We start from the raw sequence: 19,428 nt of genomic DNA, 5'->3' as shown, positions 1-19,428 counted from the left end.
CAGGTTCCGGCCTTATTGACCTTCTCATCTAAACCTCAGCAAAGAAGCAAATAAGCACATTTCCCCAAAAGTTGACCCGTTCCTCTTTCAAGATGAATCTTTCCAGTTCGTCGTCCTGATGAAACACACGGCGTATTATCTGCTGCTTCTTTTACGCGTCTTCTCTAAACTCGCCTCCAGTTCAGTCGGACGCTCCGTCTCCACTTTTCTGTCTCGTCACTCTGGAATGTTATCTGAGGGAAGCTCTGAAACCTGTGGCCAACAGTACCGGTTCAGTTTGTCTGCAGACATCAAAGTCGTGTGTGTGTGTGTGTGTGTGTGTGTGTGTGTGTGTGTGTGTGTGTGTGTGTGTGTGTGTGTGTGTGTGTGTGTGTGTGTGTGTGTGTGTCGCTTCGTCTCTTCTTGAGCAGTTCGGGTTTCATACGTGGAGAGAGAAGCTGGCTGTTTGGTGCCCGTCTACAATAACCGGTTTAAATTTGACCTTTTTTTTTTTTTTGCGTTAAAGGTTTCAATTGTTCAGGTTCGTCCGTATTCACTTTTGTCAGGATGTCGCTGTTTCATTCGGATTCTCTGCTCATCAGAAATTAAAACAGCAGATTTGTTGTGTCAATTTCCACTCGTTACATAAAGTCTTTTCAAAATAAACTTCCATCTTCACAGGAAACTGCTTAGTTAGGTTCAGACAACAAAACTACTTAGTTCGGTTCAGACAACTAAAATACTGAGTTTTTATTTATTCCTTGTGATTTACAATGTTTAATTATAGCGAGTATTAAAAAATGTTGGACCCAAGTCTGTAAAATACTTTTAAACTGTACAATCTAAACTCCTCTTTGGTTGCCAATAAACTCTCAGAAAATACAGAAGTGAAAAGCTGGATGAGGTTTTCACTTCATGTTCCAGGTTTGATGAGTCTCCAGGTTTTCCTCTCACGGACTGCTTCCTGTCTGGCTGCATGTGCCGACAGGCTGATATCAATATTTAATTAAAAAAAAGGCATCGTGAAGATGAGGAAGGAGATCTTCTCGTCCAGCTGTATTTACTCTATAAGTAACAGGCTTCACCGAACACACACACACACACACACACACACACACACACACACCGTTGTTAAGTCTCCTCTGTATCACTGCTGCCAAATAACGAGCACCTGAGTTCTTGTTCACGTGAGTGAAGCGCTGCAGGCCGGAGTCTGTAACCTGATGCTCAGCCTTAAACAGAGAGAGCACAAACAACCATTATAACAATTGTTGCCACACACAATCGTTACCATTTGCGGTTGCACAAAGTCACCAGGCCGACCCTCTCCTCGTGATTCACGGGCTGTTACTCTCGGAGAGACGTCGGTAAACACGGAGCGCTGTGTTTTAGCGCTCATTCAAAGCCTCCATGTGTGACGAATGAGCGATGGACATCGACACGTCCTCGCATGAAAACTAAACATCACGCTGGAAGACACCAGCAGACAGAAGCTGGAGGACTTTCCAGACCTGCACCAGGGTCCGCGAGGCCTCTTAAAGGGATCCGGCTCGCTCAAACAAACCACAGTACAGGACTTCCTCTGCTGACGGATTAAAAAACGAGGAATCGTGTTGTTTTTCACTGAATGTTTGTGTTTGTTATTTGATAAGAGAGCCTGTCGTAGGTGGTGGAGAGGGTGGTCCTGGTGATCCAGTATGGATAATAGTTTCTTCAGAGTCCTCCTCCACCACCTGTTCCAGATTGTCCAGTTTGCAGCCAGTGATGGAGCCGGCCTTCTTAACTAGTTTGTTCAGTCTGTTGGTGTCTCCGGCTCTAGTGCTGCTCCCCCAGCAGACTACGCAGAACAGTGCACTGACCACGACAGACTGGTAGAACAAGATGTAGAACAAGATGTAGAACAAGATGACCTGATGTTGTTTTTGCAGCCAGTGAACAGGAAGTGACCATATTTGGAATGTGGTGGAGCGAAGTAGAGACGCCTCTGGCAGCGTTTTTGGCTTAGATGCTCAAAGGCTTCATGTGACGGACTCAGAAGTTGTCATTCCACCTTTAGTTAGCATCAAAGACAAAACCTCACCCTCTTTAGACCCGCTGGTCTTCTTGGGACCTGACAAACTAACTCGACCTAACAGGACGTTGTGAATGAACGTCGCTGACTGTCTTTACTGCCGTTTCCTCGTCACCTTCAGCAGGTAAAGCAGCCGTTTAGTAGACATAAAGAAATCACAACTTCTGTGTTCTTGATTTCTTTTCATTTTCCATCAGTTAAAACCTCAGAATGTCCTCCAGCCTTTCACGTTAGATTCAACGTCATAAAACGGCTACAGATCCATACGAACATCCGGGCTCCCTCGTGTGGCTCAAAGGTGAACTGCATGCATAAATGTGTTTGAATATTAAACATGAGAATAAATTCAGATCGTTTCTGTGCTGAATGTCTGCAGCAGTGAGAGTTGAACTCACAGCTCTGTCGTCCATGCAGCATTTATTACATGGTGCGTAATGAGCATCACGAACCTCGCGGGGGCGCTGATGACGTCACACACTTTTAGTTATGTTTTTGTATTTTGCAGAACTTGTTTGTGGTTGCATCTAGAGGATTGTAATAATATAACAATAGCAGCTTCACTGCACTACCAACCAATGATGGGTGCGCCCCCCCACCGTTCTCCTCTGATAAGCAGCATAACGGGGAGGAGCTCTCTGCTGTCGGGGCTCCTCCTTCCATCGCCTTCGTTTTCTTACACTCCCCCCCCCATACACACACACACACACAGACACACACTCGTCTTCTCCTCCTTCGTGCATGTGTGATCGCAGATCGAAAGGGGAGCAAGGAGGATGATGATGAAGAAGAAGAAGTAACGGAGAGACGGGAGCGGGAGGGGGTGTCTTGTTTTCCTGCTAGTGGAAAACGCGTCACACACACCGGGTGCAGAGCGCAGCGCGGAAGAGAGGGAGACGCACCGCGGCGAGAGAGAGAGCGAGAGAGAGAGAGAGAGAGGAGGGAGGAGGCGACAGCGGGTCGTAAACACGACAGAAAAACGGCGAATAGAAACGGCAGAAAGCGGCGATCACCCCCCCCCCCCCCCCCCCGTCCGCCGCCGCCGACCCCCTCATCTCTCCATCTCCATCCTCTTCTGCGCCGTTTGGCTCATCCTTTTTGCGCACCGCAAGCAGCGCCGCGGTTTTTTTTCTCTCTTTCTGTTTTTAAAATCTCGTGTGGACGAGCCTGAGCTCGGTCCGTCGGAGGAGGAACCAGCGGACACGGAGAGGAGGAGGCTGAGCCATCACCGACACCGACGGGATCCGCCTGCAGGTCCCGCTCGGGACGATCATCGTTGCAACCGATTCGGTGGATAAAACCGGAACAGAACGGGGGTGGGGGGGTGGGGGGGACCTACACTGCGAGATGACTGGTGAGGAGTAACCCGGCTGAGAGAGAGAGAGAGACCCGGGCCCCCGGTTATCACCGAGACTCCAGGCACCACCAGTGCGATGGCACCGCGGCATCTGCAGCAAAACCCAGCAGACTAGACCCGGACCAGCAGGGCTCTCATCCACCATGAACCTCTGAAAGACATCCGACACAGGCTCAGATGGGTAAGACGAGATGCTCCGCTGTGTTTTATTCTGGGATATGGAGGGGGGGGGGGGGCAAGGCTGTGACGTGAAGCCCCCTGCCATTACACATACAGTTCAAGACTGCAATGTAATGGGGGGGGGGGGGAGGGTGTGTGTGTGTGTGTGTGTGTGTGTGTGTGTGTGAGGTTGATGAAGTTGCTTCTCAGTTTGTCTTCTCATGATTCTATCTGGTGACGTTGTTGGACGGCGACATGTGAGATTATTACTCTTATGAGAGTTTACCAGGAACTCTGGATGAGAACTGAACAGACACACAAGACATGAGGCGGCTACATGTCACCGAAAGAGACGCAGAGGAAGAGCAACGAGATACAAAACCGCTACAAAGAGACGCCAAACTACCACAAAGATACAAAACAACAGAAACACAAAACTACTACAGAGAGATACAAAACCGATACAAGGGACACAAAACGGCTACAAAGAGACGTAAAGGAATAGCAACGAGATACAAAACCGCTACACAGAGACACCAACATGTCACAAAGAAATACAAAACAGACGCAAAACTACAGTTTTCTTTACATTTCTGTCTCATAATCGCCTAACGAGTCCATGTCCTGGACGGTGGTGCAGGACTTAAGGCCGAGCGTGTAACATTAAAAAAGGAAAGGGTTCGATCCCCATCTCGGCTGCTTGTTTTTCGACCCGTTCCGCTTTGTTATGTTCAGGCTACACGTCGCCTCACGTCCGAGTCATCTGAGCCGATGTCCTCGGTGTCCATCTAGTCAAACCGAAATACTAACATGCCAGCACCACCGCTGCTCAGGGGTCAGGTACGGGTCCAGGGTCCCGGGTGGGTTTGAGTAACGAGGGCGTCGGTGAGCGGATCGCTGACAGGCAGTCGAGTGCAGGTTTGGCGCTACTTCTTGCACTTCTTCTTTGTGTGTTGTCGTCGTTGAGCCGAGCTGGACCTGGCAGCTCCCGGCTGTGAATGTGTGAAACAAGTCACCGCCGGTGAGCGCGCTCAGTGTGTTCCCTCCGGATGGATGCAGGTTTCTAAAGACGCAGACGTCAGGTACAGCTAATCACTAGAGAATCGCTCCAAAGGGAGTCTCCGTGTGGAGGAGACGCACCGCTCTAGATTTGAGTCCAGTTGAACCGGCAGCGTGGGTTTTTTGTTAGTTTTAACTTTGTTTGGACAGAAACGTTGGACTTGTGTCTGTAGCCTACCAGGCTGTACAGAGAGCAGAGAGGGAAAGAACGTGAGCTGGAAGCAGGAAGTACATGCTTCATCGTGTGGAAGCAGAGGCCTTGGTCTCACTTCACGGCTTCAGATGGTTCGACGACCGACATCAACAGAGACCGCGTCTCATGGGGAGGCTGGCCTTTTCACTTCACAGTGATGCTGATGCTGAGAGACGGGGAGCTGGTGGGGGGGGGGGGGTATGCAATGTTTCTGAGGGTTTTAGACGCCACAGCTGGACTGAACACAGCTGTATTACATGAATGCGGACGCTGTGAGCAGCAGGGTTCAGGGGGAGATAAAACCTTGTTTTGTCTCAGACGTTGAATTAAAACTGTCACCGGCATCTAAACGTCTGGTTGTTTCATGTTCGGAGGTCAGAATCGACTCAACGTTCTACAGAACTCGCATCAGGATCGCGACCGTTTCAGGTGTTCCAGGTTAACCGGTGACCGTGTTGGCTGGTGACTCTCGGCCGAATGCGTCCGCGGCCGCTCGTAGTGACAGATATTTAGAAATGATTGAAGGCTTCTACGAGGAAAACTAAGTGTTCTGTTGGCGTTTTCAACAGCTTGCCGTCACTACGAGCAACCGCGAGAGTCACCAGTTAACACGGTCACTGGTTCAACCGAAACACCGGCTCTAAACTGTTAAACGTGGCGCCGACCTCTGGACCGTTTTGTAACGTCCGTTTTTAAAACTCCCGCCACAGAGAAACTGAGGCCTCGAGTCTTTTTCCATGTAAGTCTGCAGGAAACAACCACAGAACCGGGCTTCTTGTTGTAAGACGCCTGACGTCCTCCAGAGGAAATCCAAAGTAAATGCATCTACCAAATATAACGTGTCCTGGTGTGAGACGCGTTCACGAGCTCAGAACGGAGATGATCGGCCGGTGGCTTGTAGCTCGTAGCGTGTCTCTGGTGGAACGTTACGCGTTCATATCTGGGCCACTTTCCGACGTATTCGTAGTTTAAAAAAGGGTTCCGCAGGAGGAAGAACGAAGATGGAGAGAACGGAGAGGAGGATGGAGGGATGGACTCCAGAGATCCCGTGTGATTCCTCGCTCTCTTTTTTTAGTTTCACTTTCAATCTGCTTTATCAGCCTGACGCGTAAATACGTCTTTATTCCACAAAAAAACACGTTATAGTATAAAATAGTAAACAAACAAGACGCGATGTCGAGTATAAAACAAACCGGTTACACGAGAACTTACAATCGCTTCATGTAAGTCTGCTCCTCATTGCGTATTGTTCACATGGTGTTGGTGGATATTAAATATGATAATCCATCGTCTTCCAGTAGAATCGTGTCCTGATGAAGGATCGTATATCGAGGAGTCGCGAACAGTTACGCCTCATTTATCAAGTATTACATTTACATAAATGTGGAACCGTGAGCTGCGTTGTGAACGTCACAGCTTCTGTGTTTCTGTCTTTTCCCCACGAAGACGAGAGGAAGCGCGACATCATCGGCCGTGGTCACGATGTGTGGAATGTTTTCATCAGACAGCCGTCTCTGTTGTTGCTCATAGATTTGTTTCTCTCGTCTTTTTCGAGCTCAGCGAGTCGGCTGATGTCAACTCGTCATGATGACAACGGAAAGACAAAATGCCTCTGATCTCATCAACGGACCGTCGCCTCCACATTTCTTATTCTTCGTCACAGCTGCTCCAGTCTTCCTCACCTCGCTGCTGCTGCTTCTCAACGCCGAGAAACAAGCGTAACCTCGCAGAGATCAGCAGCCTCTTCCTCTCCCTCTTCATCCTGTTTTTGCTTTCTTTCCCTCCAAAAGACTTGGTGAACGTGGAGGAGATCCGTTGCTGACTGTGACTTCATGTCTCGTAATCAAAGCGACACTGATTTCATTCTTAACGGCTGCAATCAGATGGAGGATGCTTGAGTCTGAGTTTCCTCCTCTCTCTCTTTGTTAGAAACGTGTTGCGTTTGAGTAAGAAGTGAGAATGTGAGTCTGCAGGAAACGACCACAGAACCAGGCTTGTTGTTGTGAGCAGACGTCTGACATCCTGCAGCGTGTGAACTCCAGAGAAAGACAGTTTATCTACTAAATGAAGGACGCTAACTGAGAATCAGTGACTCAGTTTGCAAACCTTGGTTTGTTTTAAACAATGTGGCAAAAAGGATTCAAATCAGCCACAAAAACACAACAAAGTAGACTTTTCCTTCATGCTTAAAACACGTGACGTAGGTACGTTTTACAGCGTTAATTAAGCAAAATACACAAAAGAACACAAAGAAAACAAACGATTTTTAAATCCCCTTTAATTCAAACGTTTTCAAATGATTTTACTTCTCCAGGATGTGTTGGCGTCGCTGCACAGAATGACGTGTTTGCAGCGTTTCAGGCTCATTCGCTATGAATTACGGGGCGTTATCTTTGGTTCAACACGTCTGAGCAGGTTTTCGTGACATCGCGGGTCCAGTAAGCACCGCGCACGAGTTGAACCCTCCAGAGCACGGACGATGAAGTCGGAAACATGTCGGTCCAGCAGCTCAAACCGCTAGTCCGCTCTCAGGATGCACGTTGTAGCTCCGAAACCGGTTTCCTGGATCGAGGACCGAGAGCCTCGACCAGCAGACCCCCGTTGAGTCTTAAAACGTCGCAGCGGCGGAATCGTCCTCGAGTAAATGTAAAAGCACCGATGGATCACAGTTACTGTCATTCTAGATTAACCCGCATCTCCACCAGGGAGAAGTGCCGGGTGGAGAAATTGGAGCTGAACGCTGCGGGAGGCCGAGTTTGTCCCGGCAGCTCGTGTTACTTCCTGTCCGGTCTTTAGCGCCGAGACACGGAGGCGTCTGACGGGCCAATGTGCAGCATCACAAAGAAGCACGGGCCTGTAGTTTCTCTGCTGATCTCTGTGCGCATCATTACCTCTTCAGTGGACGGGTCAATAACGAGGCCTGCAGGGGCCACAGGCCCAGGGGCCCAAAGCATCAGGGGCCCCCCGAGGCCTTCCCCTGCAAAATGTCACTCAAATAGACGGTTAACCGACCAGGAAGACAAAGACACGTTACACAACTACCAAGACACACAAAATGACTTCAAAGAGACATTACAACAAAGACACAGATCAAAACGACTACAAAGAGACACTTAAAGACAGATAAGACACAAAATAAGACCAAAGAAGACACAAAATGACCTCAAAGATACACAACGAGATGCATTAAGACCTCAAAGAGACACAAAACACCAACAGAATGATGTAAAGAGCATCACGGAGTCTGTGTCTGTGAGGTGATGGGGCTTTTTGCATGTCTTTGAACAGCGGTCCATTGTCTCATAACCCGCCCATGATTACTGTGTGTGTGTGTGTCTGTGTGTGTGTGCCTTGCTCACTAACCCCACCAACAAGTTACGTACGGCCGAGCACAGCCTGCTGCTGCTGCTGCTGCTGCTGGGGGGAATTAAGCCGTGTTCCACCTCTGATCTGGCATCTGTAGACACACACACACACACACACACACACACACACACACACACACACACACACACACACACACTTCCTGGAGAGACAATCTGACACACAGTCAAACATCTCTTTCCTTCTGTTTGACATCTCTCTCTCTCTCATGCAGTGTAATTCTTTTCACTTGACTCTTCAGGCTTCCTCTCTGCCGACACACAGACACACACACACACACACACACACACACACACACACACACACACACACACACACACACACACACCCCCTCTCGGCCCACGCATGCTTCAGATCCCGTGTTGTGTTTAAAGACGGGGGAAAAAAAACTACAACGCAGGATCTGAAACTTGGGCTCTGGAGGTTCAGAGCGCTCATTAGCCGGTCGGGGGGCGTTTGATGGCTCCGACCCCCCCGTCCCCCCCCGTCACTAACCTGCTGTCACCACGACGAGCTGCAGAGATATAAATACCATCCCGGAGCTCGGCACATGAAAGGCAGCGCTGTGCTGCTCCACTTTGACTCGGAGGAGCTCACGCGGTGCTGCAGGCTGTGAACATGAAGGTAACGAGACTCGTGTCACTCATTTGAACGACGGCGTGACGACGAGCTGATGAAACGGATTGTGACGACACGTTTGAGCCTCTGGAGCTATTTACAGCTTGTCCTCTTTTTATTTCATCTCTGAGTTGAGATTAAACAGCAAATCAAACGCTGGATTCACTGTAGAGAACCGTCTCTTAAACACGTTGACCGGCTGGTGTCGTCCAGCAGTTACATGTAAAACAGAATGACTGCGGAGTGATTCATCACATGAAGTTATCTCCTGTGTTCTGCACGTAATCATGAACGAGGACGAATAAAAGCTGCAGAAGCAAACACAGACTGTTTGTTCCTCTGTCCTCTCCTCCCTCTCCTCTCTCCTCTCTCTCCTCTCCTCTCTCCTCTCTCCTCTTTTCTCCTCCTCTCCTCTCCTCTCTCCTCTCTCCTCTCCTCTCCTCTCTCCTCTCCTCTCTCCTCTTTTCTCCTCTCTCCTCCTCTCCTCTCCTCTCTCCTCTCTCCTCTTTTCTCCTCTCTCTCCTCTCCTCTCTCCTCTTTTCTCCTCTCTCCTCCTCTCCTCTCCTCTCTCCTCTCCTCTTCCTGTAGTTCAGTCAGAGTGTCTCCTCTCTTGTGGTCACATGACTGTTGGTCTCAGATGAATCCATCATGACGTCATAGTTTCACTGAGGTGTTTTATTTGTGGAGAGATTTTAAACGAGACGTGTAGAATAAAATGTTTTGGATGAAATAATTATAATCTTCGTTTCGGCTGCTTGTTCTGTCGGAAGCATTCTCCGTACGCGATGTGTTTGAGGGCGGTCGTAAAGATGAAAACCTGACGATTACGACGGTTTCCACAGCTTCTGGCTGTGGCAGACGGTGTAGTTTTGGCGATTGTTTTAAAGAGAAATGTGCTTTTCCATCCCGCTGGCGGGTTTCGGGGTTCAGAGGTGACGGCTTTCCTTGTTTAGAAGTGATTCCTTCGTTGGTTTGTGTCTGATAGCTGCTGACTGTTGACCACAGCGACCGGCTCTTCACTCTTCACGTGCTTCTTACAGCAGCATTCAGCGTCTTCTGTCCGGTCTGTAAAGATTACTATCGCAGCCATTTCAGACAAAAAAAACAGTTTAACCAGAATCTCGTTTGAACACGGAGACGGTGGACTTATAGGTGATTGTGCTTGAGATGTTGCAACAGCAGCGTTGGGCCTATTGTAGTCACTGCAGTCAGTCCCACTCAGTAACAGTCTCTCATGCACAGACTCGGGGGTCTGGAGGGGCAGCGGTTGTGATAATGAAGTATAGATTTCTGTTCAGGCGGGTCAGACCGAGTGCTGCTGGGCTTCATGTGTAGGTGGATTGAAGCCCACTCGCTGCTGCTGTCTGTGAAGGACGGGAGACCGGCTGGTTGGAGGAGGACGCTCCCCTCTTCTGAGGCTACATGCACACCTCTTACCTTTCCATTTTAAAACGCACATCTTTAGCTATACGTTCACGGTTAGCGTCCAAACTAGATGACTAAACGATGACGTAGACGACGACGTTCGCTCCTCGATTGTGTCTCATCCGTCGCCGTCATGACTGATGAGACACAATCGAGTGTCCTTCTCTGATTCCACAACATCGGCCTCAATTAATTCAACACAGATAACAGATTACAGGCGTCGCTGACCTTCTCGTCTTTACCAGCAGCTGTTCAGTCGAATTCTGCATTTCATAATTCTACTTCTGCCGACATGCAGAGGAAGCAGCTGGCGTCGGAGCGACGAGCGAGCGGCGTGGCGTGTCTAGCGGCGTCGTTTGAAGTCACAGTTTGAGGACTTTCCTTTTCTCATTAATGCTTATTGTGTTCTGCTCAACTATTGTGAAGTTCACATAGAAACCGTAAAGGAGCAAAAGCATAAACGCTCTCCGGTACGACAGAGACGTCAGCCTCCAGCAGAGCTACGAGTGAGAACAAACAACGAAACAAGGTGACGTTTCTTGACCCATAATGTAGTAAAACTTTGTATTTAAGTGTAATTCTTTAAGTACATTTGATGAGAGAGAGAGAGACCTGTAGCCTTGTGACTAGGTTTGAAAGATAAAGGGGAAGATCTTAAGTATCAAGCATGACTTTTTATTATTAAGGAGTACTTAATACTTGTGTTTTCTGTTCTACTTCCTGTTTACACCGGCTCCCGCATGCCGTGAATAGTATGGTCATGTGATATATTCGTTTTCAGGCGTTAGTGTGGACGGAGATACATTCTAAACACGGTGCTGAAAGGCTCGCGTGGACGGAGAGTTTAGGTTTCATAAATGGGGCGTATTGATGTGTATGTAGCCTAAATAAGGCAGTGTCTCCCTCTGTAACCCCCCCCCCCCCCCCCCCACACACACACACACACACACACACACACACACACACACACACACACACACACACACACACACACACACCGCCACTGTGTCGACAGCCAAGCCGACTTCACCAGCAGGCAAAAAATAGAAGTCGGTCTCTGAGGACGTCTCTCTGTTTCCCCTCCCCCCCCCCCTCTCTCGGTCACCTCAGTGTCACCTTACAGTCGTGTCCTCACCGTGGAGACCTCAGGACACCCACCTGGAAGGGAGAGAAAGGGGCCCTGACCTGTGCTCGACCCAGCATGTGTGTTTATTGAGGCTTCACTGTCGGGACGTACCACTGCCTCACAACTTATGGGGGGGGGGGGGGGAGGGTTCAAAGACGAATATGTAGATCTGTCTCTGAGTGTTTAGTCTGTGTGGAGATGGTTTGTGTGTTCGCAGAGTTAAACAGATCGATGGGTTGTGTTAAATACAGTTTTTGTATATTTGCAGGTCAAAATATATTCATGAATCTCTCTAAATGTGAGACGGCTACGTGACGCATAACGATGTTTCAACAGTATTTAGTGACTTTATTTAAACTCTTTCCCAGAATGTACAAATCAATATACTAGAGACACATTTTACCATTTTATCCTTCCCCATACAAACTCCGAACTTGTGTATCAGTACGGAACAGTAATATCTGTAGTGCATGAAAACAAACAATTCTAATGCTGTGAAAAACTCTCTATTTCTATATTTTACTAGATGTTATATTTTATATTTGCCCAAGACTCATTTTGACTGAACAGAGCCTGAACGCATCACAAAGTAACACAATGCAACCCCCGTTAGCGTTAGCTGTTAGCTCCGTTATTTAGCCAAGCACGACTCTGCTGCCCACCGGCCGCTAACAGCTAACAGCTAACGTTAGCTAGCTCTCCTGCTGATTTGAACACACATTTGTTGTTCATATTGTGGCACTATCAGAGAAAAAGAATAGGCTGCACTATAATGTTTAACCACTGGTGTGTAGCACCAGTTTGCACGTGTGCAGTAGCGATCGGGCAGCGAGGGACACGTGTTGTTGTTGTGTAGCGTAAACGAGCTGATAAAAGATAGAACGTGATATTGGATCGATGCATAGATTTGCCGACGCTGACCGGATGAGATGACGACCTTGGTAACACTATCGGTCCTCATGCTGCAAATCCAATACTTCAAGTTGGTTGAAAGGAAAACGCAGAGAACTATTTGCATTTGATGATGCTTTTAAGTGAATTTACAGTCGGAACTAGAAAAGAGGAGACAGCGGGAGGTCAGTGTGACATTACAGAGGCGACTACAAACCCCCGAGAGGGTTGCATCCCTTCTGCGTTGTTGTTTTTAAACATGCAGCCGTTGTTGGCTTGAAGGTCGTCTCCAATGCAACACACTCGCGGCAGAAACGCTGGTGTTTTATTGCCTCCTGCGAGCCTGCAGCGTATCCTAAAGTGACTCTGAAAAAGTGGCTCAAAATAGCACCGTTCCCCCGAGCACTAAAATACAGACGGCTCGTCATATCCAGCTCGAGAAAAAGAAAAGCACCGGCATGTGTCAGAGCTGGACCGACGCAGGGAGGGATTGTGAGAGAGAATCTTGTCATTTTAAACCAGCATTAAAGTCTTTCATAACATGCACTCGAGCATGTGCTGGCTAGAGAAATCAGGGTGAGCGGGAAAAAGACAAGAAGAAATCTGGAAGATCAATGGAGGCCAAGTTAAAAGCTACAGACAGAAGAAGAAGAAGAAGGTTGTGATTCATTTTGAACAACAAAACAAAAAGCAGCTCGTCGATTCGTCTTATTAATATGATAATGACGCACGGTCATCGCGTTACTGGTCTTCTCCGATACCGACGTCATTAAAGAGTCCGTCACGGTAGTGTGAGGGAGGTGAGGCGGGAACAAAGGTGGGCGAGGAAGAGGAAGAGGAAGAGGGAGGACGGACAACTGTGTGTCTCCAGACGGACGGACGGAGAGAACGAGAGGAAGAGGAGAGACATTTTCATCAGGATTATCCCGCAGCAGAGAATCTCATCTGGGAAAGTGGCCCAGTGCTTACTGAACACACACACACACTCAACCATGTCCTTCTATCTTTGTGAGGACACTCATTGACATAATGCATTCCCTGCCCTCTAACCTGAACCTTAAAACCAAAGTCTGAACCCTCAAACAGGCCTTTGGAGGGCTGTCCCCAAAGTGAGGACCGGCCAACATGTCCTCACTTTCCAAACATGTCCTTGGTCCTCACAAAGATAGCTGTACATGTGTGTGTACACACACACACACACACACTGCCTCAGGAGGCTGCAGTAACTGGAAAAGCTCGGCTTCACCTCAGTTTGCCCAGAAAAGCCTTACACCCTGGTCCCTCCAGAAGAACCCAGCAGCTGGATCTTAATGTATAATTCTGTGTGTGTGTGTGTGTGTGTGTGTGTGTGTGTGTGTGTGTGTGTGTGTGTGTGTGTGTGTGTGTGTGTGTGTGTGTGTGTGTGTGTGTGTGTGTGTGTGTGTGTGTGTGTGTGTGTGGTGTAATCCGTTCCGTTCTCCTCGTTGGATCTCGGTGGAGTTCCTCCCTCTTGATTACGCTGTTTATTTGCCCGTGCATGCTAAAACTCTTCCCCGGCCGCCAGCAGGCTGCAGGCAGGAGGAAAAGCCTCGATGGCGGCGGCGGCGCTGCTTTTGTATTCCGGTGCCGCACGTCCACACGGAGCCTTCAGGCCAGATGCTTGAAGCTCTGCAGTTCAAGGTTCAAGACGAACACAATGCGTACGGACAAACACCGAATTGTCAACAACTTCTTTGTTTGGCAAAAAAACGCCAAAACATTTGCTCATAACCGGCTTCACGAATGTGAGGATTTGCTTTTATATTACTGTAAAGTGAATAGTTTCAGGGTCTGGACTGCTTGGTTGCATGAGACCAGAAGGTTCCCTCGGGGTCCGGGACTTTGTGTGCAGGCATTTTTCACATATGGTTGAGGAAGTTTATTTTTTGCCTTTATTGGACAGTGGAGAAAGCTGACAGGAAATGATAGCAGAGAAACTGAGAGAGAGAGAGCGAGCGTCCCCAGCCGGACTGGAACCAGTTATGCACATGAGGGCTTAAGACCAGAGTCCACAGGACAATCACAGACTGACGGATGAATGAGTTTCAGCCCGTCAAATATGCCCTTTTTATTATCTCAGATCTTAACAGCAAAGCTTAGGCGTGGTTCTGTTTTTATAACTCCCGTCATGAGAATACCTCACAGTGAATCACGACGGTACGTAGGCGCTCCCAGCATGCTGATAAGAAGGTGTCCTCAGCAGCACCCTTCTGTGTGGACCTCTGACCTGACGTCGCACAATGCTAGCACCAGTAGTTCTCAGGGAAACAACTGGTTCAAAACTCTGGTGTGGCAACATTTTTTGCCTTCAACGTGAGTTCTGTGAACGACAAAGAAAGTCGAGTTTGTAGAATCGGCTGCACGGCGGGATGTGTTCAGAGGCATCAGAAGTAAATAGAAGGATCTGTTGCAGGTGAGGAAACGCACACTCTGTCACCTAGAAGCAAGTCGTTTTGTTCCAAACTGACCGGAGGAATAAGTTGTTGTTACATTTTAAAACAGGCCGTCTCATCCGGCATTCGTGGCAATACTTACAATAAATAATGCGCCTTAATATGTAGATGTCCGACGGACAGTTTCTGTATGTTTTGCGTGTAATATTGAACAAAGACGAATAAATACCACCGAATCACACACACCGGGCGGATGAGGGGAGAAACCAGAAGTCGACGGGATGTTTTTGTGGGTTCTTCAGTGACGGAACGTTCACGGTTGTTTTTTGGGGAGTTCTTCCTGTTCCAATGTGAGGGTCCCGGGACAGACGATGTGTACAGATTGTAAAGTCCTCGGAGGAGAATTGGTGATTTTGGGCTTTACAAAAATAATTTGAATTGATTTGAATTTGAACCCAAAACAACGATCTTTTTCTAAACCTAACTTAAGTATTTCACCATCTTTCATTCCACCTAACGAAGTCGTTTTGTTTAATAAACCTGACTGAGCATCCTGTAAAAGCTGAACTTTTATTTTGAAAATACTGCATTCAGTGTAAGGAGCAGGAACTGACACGTGTTGCTGGACTTTCACAGGAAAACACACGAAAAATAACTTTTCGTAAGATATCGCACAACGTTGAGAATACGTTGAGTACCATGTAGCCGATCTTTAAGAAGAAGAATTTGAAAGCACGACAGTCATCAGGGCAGGAAAGCAATGAAGACGGGATCGTCTAAAATGATTCAATCAAACCAGCTGCAACAACAGACAGATATCTAAATAGATCCTCTTCTGACATCCAACTGTATCTATTTGTCTTTTCTTTACTGTATTTCATTCACAATCTTGTGTCGTTGGGCGAATCAATCTCTGCATCCGTTAATCTTCCCGCCGTAGAGACGGCGTCACGCAGCCAGCGGTGCAGATTAAAAACATCGGTTCAGAGGCGACGCGACGCTTCCGCACGAGACGAGTCCGTGTCACACTTTAAAACAGCTGTGAGCGCTCGGAGAGGCCGGTAGCTTTGTTAGCGCATTAACGCCTCTCCTGCACGGCATGCTGGGAAAGTGTTCAGGATCAAACTGATCCGGACGTTATTTTGTGGTATTTGTTAACGTGAATCACCGCTTTATGTCGTGACGTTTAATCGTGCTGAGAGAGAGAGTGCAAAACCTATTTATCCTTAATGTTGAAATGAAATATGACGGGAGCGGTTTAGAATCTAATTCAGGCTTTGTTCAAAACCGTGAATTGATTTTGTGATATTTTACTGCATGTTTAATATCAGATTATCTCCCCTCCTCCCGTTTGTTGTATTCACCGGAGGCCTGGATGTGATTTAGTCTTTAAGCCGAGCTCTGCGTGTGTGTGTGTGTGTGTGTGTGTGTGTGTGTGTGAGAAAGGGAGTGAATGAATGATGCATTTTAATGAGGATGATGATGTGTGAGAATATTCATCACATCACACCTCGCTGTCTCCTCATGGCATCATCTTGTTACCGGCATAGTTTAATATCATTAGTTGATTGTGTGTGTGTGTGTACACACACTTTCTGATTTAGTGTAGCTGGTGGTTTGTAAATATTATCATATTTGGGTGATTATTTAGTTTTAGAAATATAAAATCCACCTCCATATATTTGCGTTTGTTTTCTTTATGTCAGAGCTTTCAGTCACATTTCATGGTCTTCAGTGACCGCGACTAAAATAACACACAAGCACCAAAATCATGCTGGGGGGGGGGGGGGGGGGGCACTTGGGACCGGATCACCTCAGATGCTTTAACTCCACAGAAAGTTCATGAATGTGTGTTTTTAGGAAATATAATGAGCAGAAAAGAGGAGACTTGGATTCAGTGAAGTGTGTTTTCTTTGGCATCAGAACAATTATTGACTAGAATTAAGAATAATCCTAAACTAGATGGAACAGATTGTGCAACATAATTTTTTTTTTATCACATCACAAACAGGAATCCGGACACCTTTGGACCGGATTCTGTAGTTCATTACCAGTCTGTGAGCCTCTGGTCTCACTTTAAGTCTCATGAGGTCCGTGTGAGGACGGCACTCCCTCATCTTCCTCGCTGCCAAACGCTGATCGCTGAGAGTCTTCATTGTTCTGTAAAGGTTGGGTTAGCGGGGGAGGGGGAGGGGGGGAGGGGGGGGGGGGGAGGGGGGGTAAAGGAGAGCTGAATAGGTGTGACTGAGCCCTGCATGCTATTATCTAGCAGGAGGGACGGATTGTAATGAAAGGTCATGTGACAGATCAGGTGTGTTTTGGAGACACTTTGTCTTGTTTCTGTAGCATCTAGGACACACACACACACACACACACACACACACACACACACACACACACACACACACACACAGACACACGGTCCGTCTCACACACCTGGTGTGCACGTCGTCAGTAACCGTTAAGGATTCTCTTCTAGATGAATGACTTCAGCTCACGTAGTGCTGAACAAAGACGGCGGACGATCGTATTTCAGGCGCAGCGTGACTTCAGTGAGTGAGAATAACTTCAGCGTGCAGGAAACAACAGGCCGTGGAGCAGAAGTTCTTTATTGTTTCCGACTGTTGCAGTAAATCTCCTGAAGTTACAGACGCACCGTCGGCCTCCTCGGCTGAAGGTTAACGGCTCAACCTTGAAGCGGACATGTTGACTTTTTTTGGGGTTGCGGCCTCTTAAACTGGCTCACGCTCGTCAGTGGAGCGCGGAGCAGACTCCACTTTAACGACACAGTTCATCACAGCCGGGAGCGGAGCGTCTCATCTGCTCGACGGTCCTTGAACACATCGCGTGTGACAAACACTTCCGTCAGAAAAAGCAGAAGCTTCACTTTTTATATTTCACGTGTTCTCGTTATAAATCTCTAATAAAGCGTTCACTTCAACCAGGCTGAGTGAAAACAGTGAACTGTGAAACTATGACGTCATGATGGATTCATCTGAGACCAACAGACGTGTGAGGACAACAGAGCGTTGAGGAGAGGACAGAGAGAACCACAGAGAGAACCACAGAGAGAACCACAGAGAGAACCACAGAGAGAACCACAGAGAGAACCACAGAGACCACAGAGAGAACCACAGACCACAGAGAGAACCACAGAGAGAACCACAGAGAGAACCACAGAGAGAACCACAGAGAGAACCACAGAGAGAACCACAGAGAGAACCACAGAGACCACAGAGAGAACCACAGAGAGAACCACAGAGAGAACCACAGAGACCACAGAGAGAACCACAGAGAGAACCACAGAGACCACAGAGAGAACCACAGAGAGAACCACAGAGACCACAGAGAGAACCACAGAGAGAACCAGAGAGACCACAGAGAACCACAGAGAGAACCACAGAGAGAACCACAGAGACCACAGAGAGAACCACAGAGACCACAGAGAGAACCACAGAGAGAACCACAGAGACCACAGAGAGAACCACAGAGACCACAGAGACCAGAGAGAACCACAGAGAGAACCACAGAGACCAGAGAGAACCACAGAGAGAACCACAGAGAGAACCACAGAGAGAACCACAGAGACCACAGAGAGAACCACAGAGAGAACCAGAGAGACCACAGAGAACCACAGAGAGAACCACAGAGAGAACCACAGAGACCACAGAGACCACAGAGAGAACCACAGAGACCACAGAGAGAACCACAGAGACCACAGAGAGAACCACAGAGAGAACCACAGAGACCACAGAGAGAACCACAGAGACCACAGAGAGAACCACAGAGACCACAGAGAGAACCACAGAGAGAACCTCCTCTGAGTGGCTCGGGGTTCAGAGGGTTCACCTCTTCCTCCTGCAGGTCTTCACATGAAGAGCCTGGACTCTCGCAGCAGCTTCACATTAACATAACGTCTCCGTGCATCACGGGGGGATTACAGCGCGACGTGTTCTTGTATCGATGGCGTGTCGTCTATGAAATGATGCGTTGCGAAGCGACGGGTTCCTCTGTGTGAAGCGACGGGTTCCTCTGTGTGAAGCGACGGGTTCCTCTGTGTGAGCTCAACGTGCAGCCGGATGTAGAGCGTTCACACACAACGCTGACTGGTATTACATCAACGTAATGACAATCAGAGACGCTTTACTGAGGTGTGTGTGTGTGTGTGTGTGTGTGTGTGTGTGTGTGTGTGTGTGTGTGTGTGTGTGTGTGTGTGTGTGTGTGTGTGTGTGTGTGTGTGTGTGTGTGTGTGTGTGTGTTAGACTGTGATGCAGCACTATTCTGGCTGCAGAGTTGAATGGGCTTCATTGTGTTCCAACAACACTATCTTGGAGACAGAGTGGCGAGCCAATGCGCGCACACACACACACACACACACACACACACACACACACACACACACACACACACGTATAATGAGCAGCACTGTACTTTCATCAACAGCAGTCTTGTTCTGTAAGAAGCAGGTGAAAACACGCGGCTAACACGTTACCTAAATGTTGAGAATACAGTTAAATGAATGAAAACAATCTCTGCACTAATGTGCCTCCTGCTGTTAAACTATGAAGTCACATCCAGCATTATCCAACATTATTTGTATGCAGATTTGTAAGTCTTGATCTGGATGATCGTAGAGCTCGCACTGTCGCCTCACAGCAAGAGGGGCCGGGGTTCGATTCCCGGGCTGGACGGCCCTTCTGAGTGGAGTTTGCACGTTCTCCCCCGTGTCAGCGCGGGTTCCCTCCGGGGTTCTCCGTC

General features: G+C 48.1%; 2 protein-coding genes across 6 annotated transcripts in view; both read left to right on the top strand.

Moving 5' to 3' along the window:
- The window catches only part of tab1 (TGF-beta activated kinase 1/MAP3K7 binding protein 1), an 80,707-nt gene that overhangs the window by 15,256 nt on the left and 46,023 nt on the right, over positions 1-19,428 (top strand). The gene's annotated exons all lie outside the window — the stretch shown is intronic.
- The window catches only part of mgat3b (beta-1,4-mannosyl-glycoprotein 4-beta-N-acetylglucosaminyltransferase b), a 48,880-nt gene that overhangs the window by 2,454 nt on the left and 26,998 nt on the right, over positions 1-19,428 (top strand). For 2 of the 5 annotated variants that reach the window (XM_079159140.1, XM_079159138.1), the window contains exon 3: positions 2,803-3,585. The exons of 2 other annotated variants lie outside the window; for them this stretch is intronic. The gene's annotated coding sequence lies outside the window, so the exon portion shown is untranslated. Of the gene's footprint in view, positions 1-2,802; positions 3,586-12,903; positions 12,918-19,428 lie in introns of those variants that run through there. One more of the 5 variants, XM_079159142.1, reaches the window with a different exon arrangement.

The sequence above is a fragment of the Pholis gunnellus genome, assembly GCF_910591455.1.
Source record: "Pholis gunnellus genome assembly, chromosome: 5".
Classification (NCBI taxonomy): domain Eukaryota; kingdom Metazoa; phylum Chordata; class Actinopteri; order Perciformes; family Pholidae; genus Pholis; species Pholis gunnellus.
Note: the sequence above shows the minus strand (reverse complement) of the source record. Positions and strands in the feature narration are given on the sequence as shown.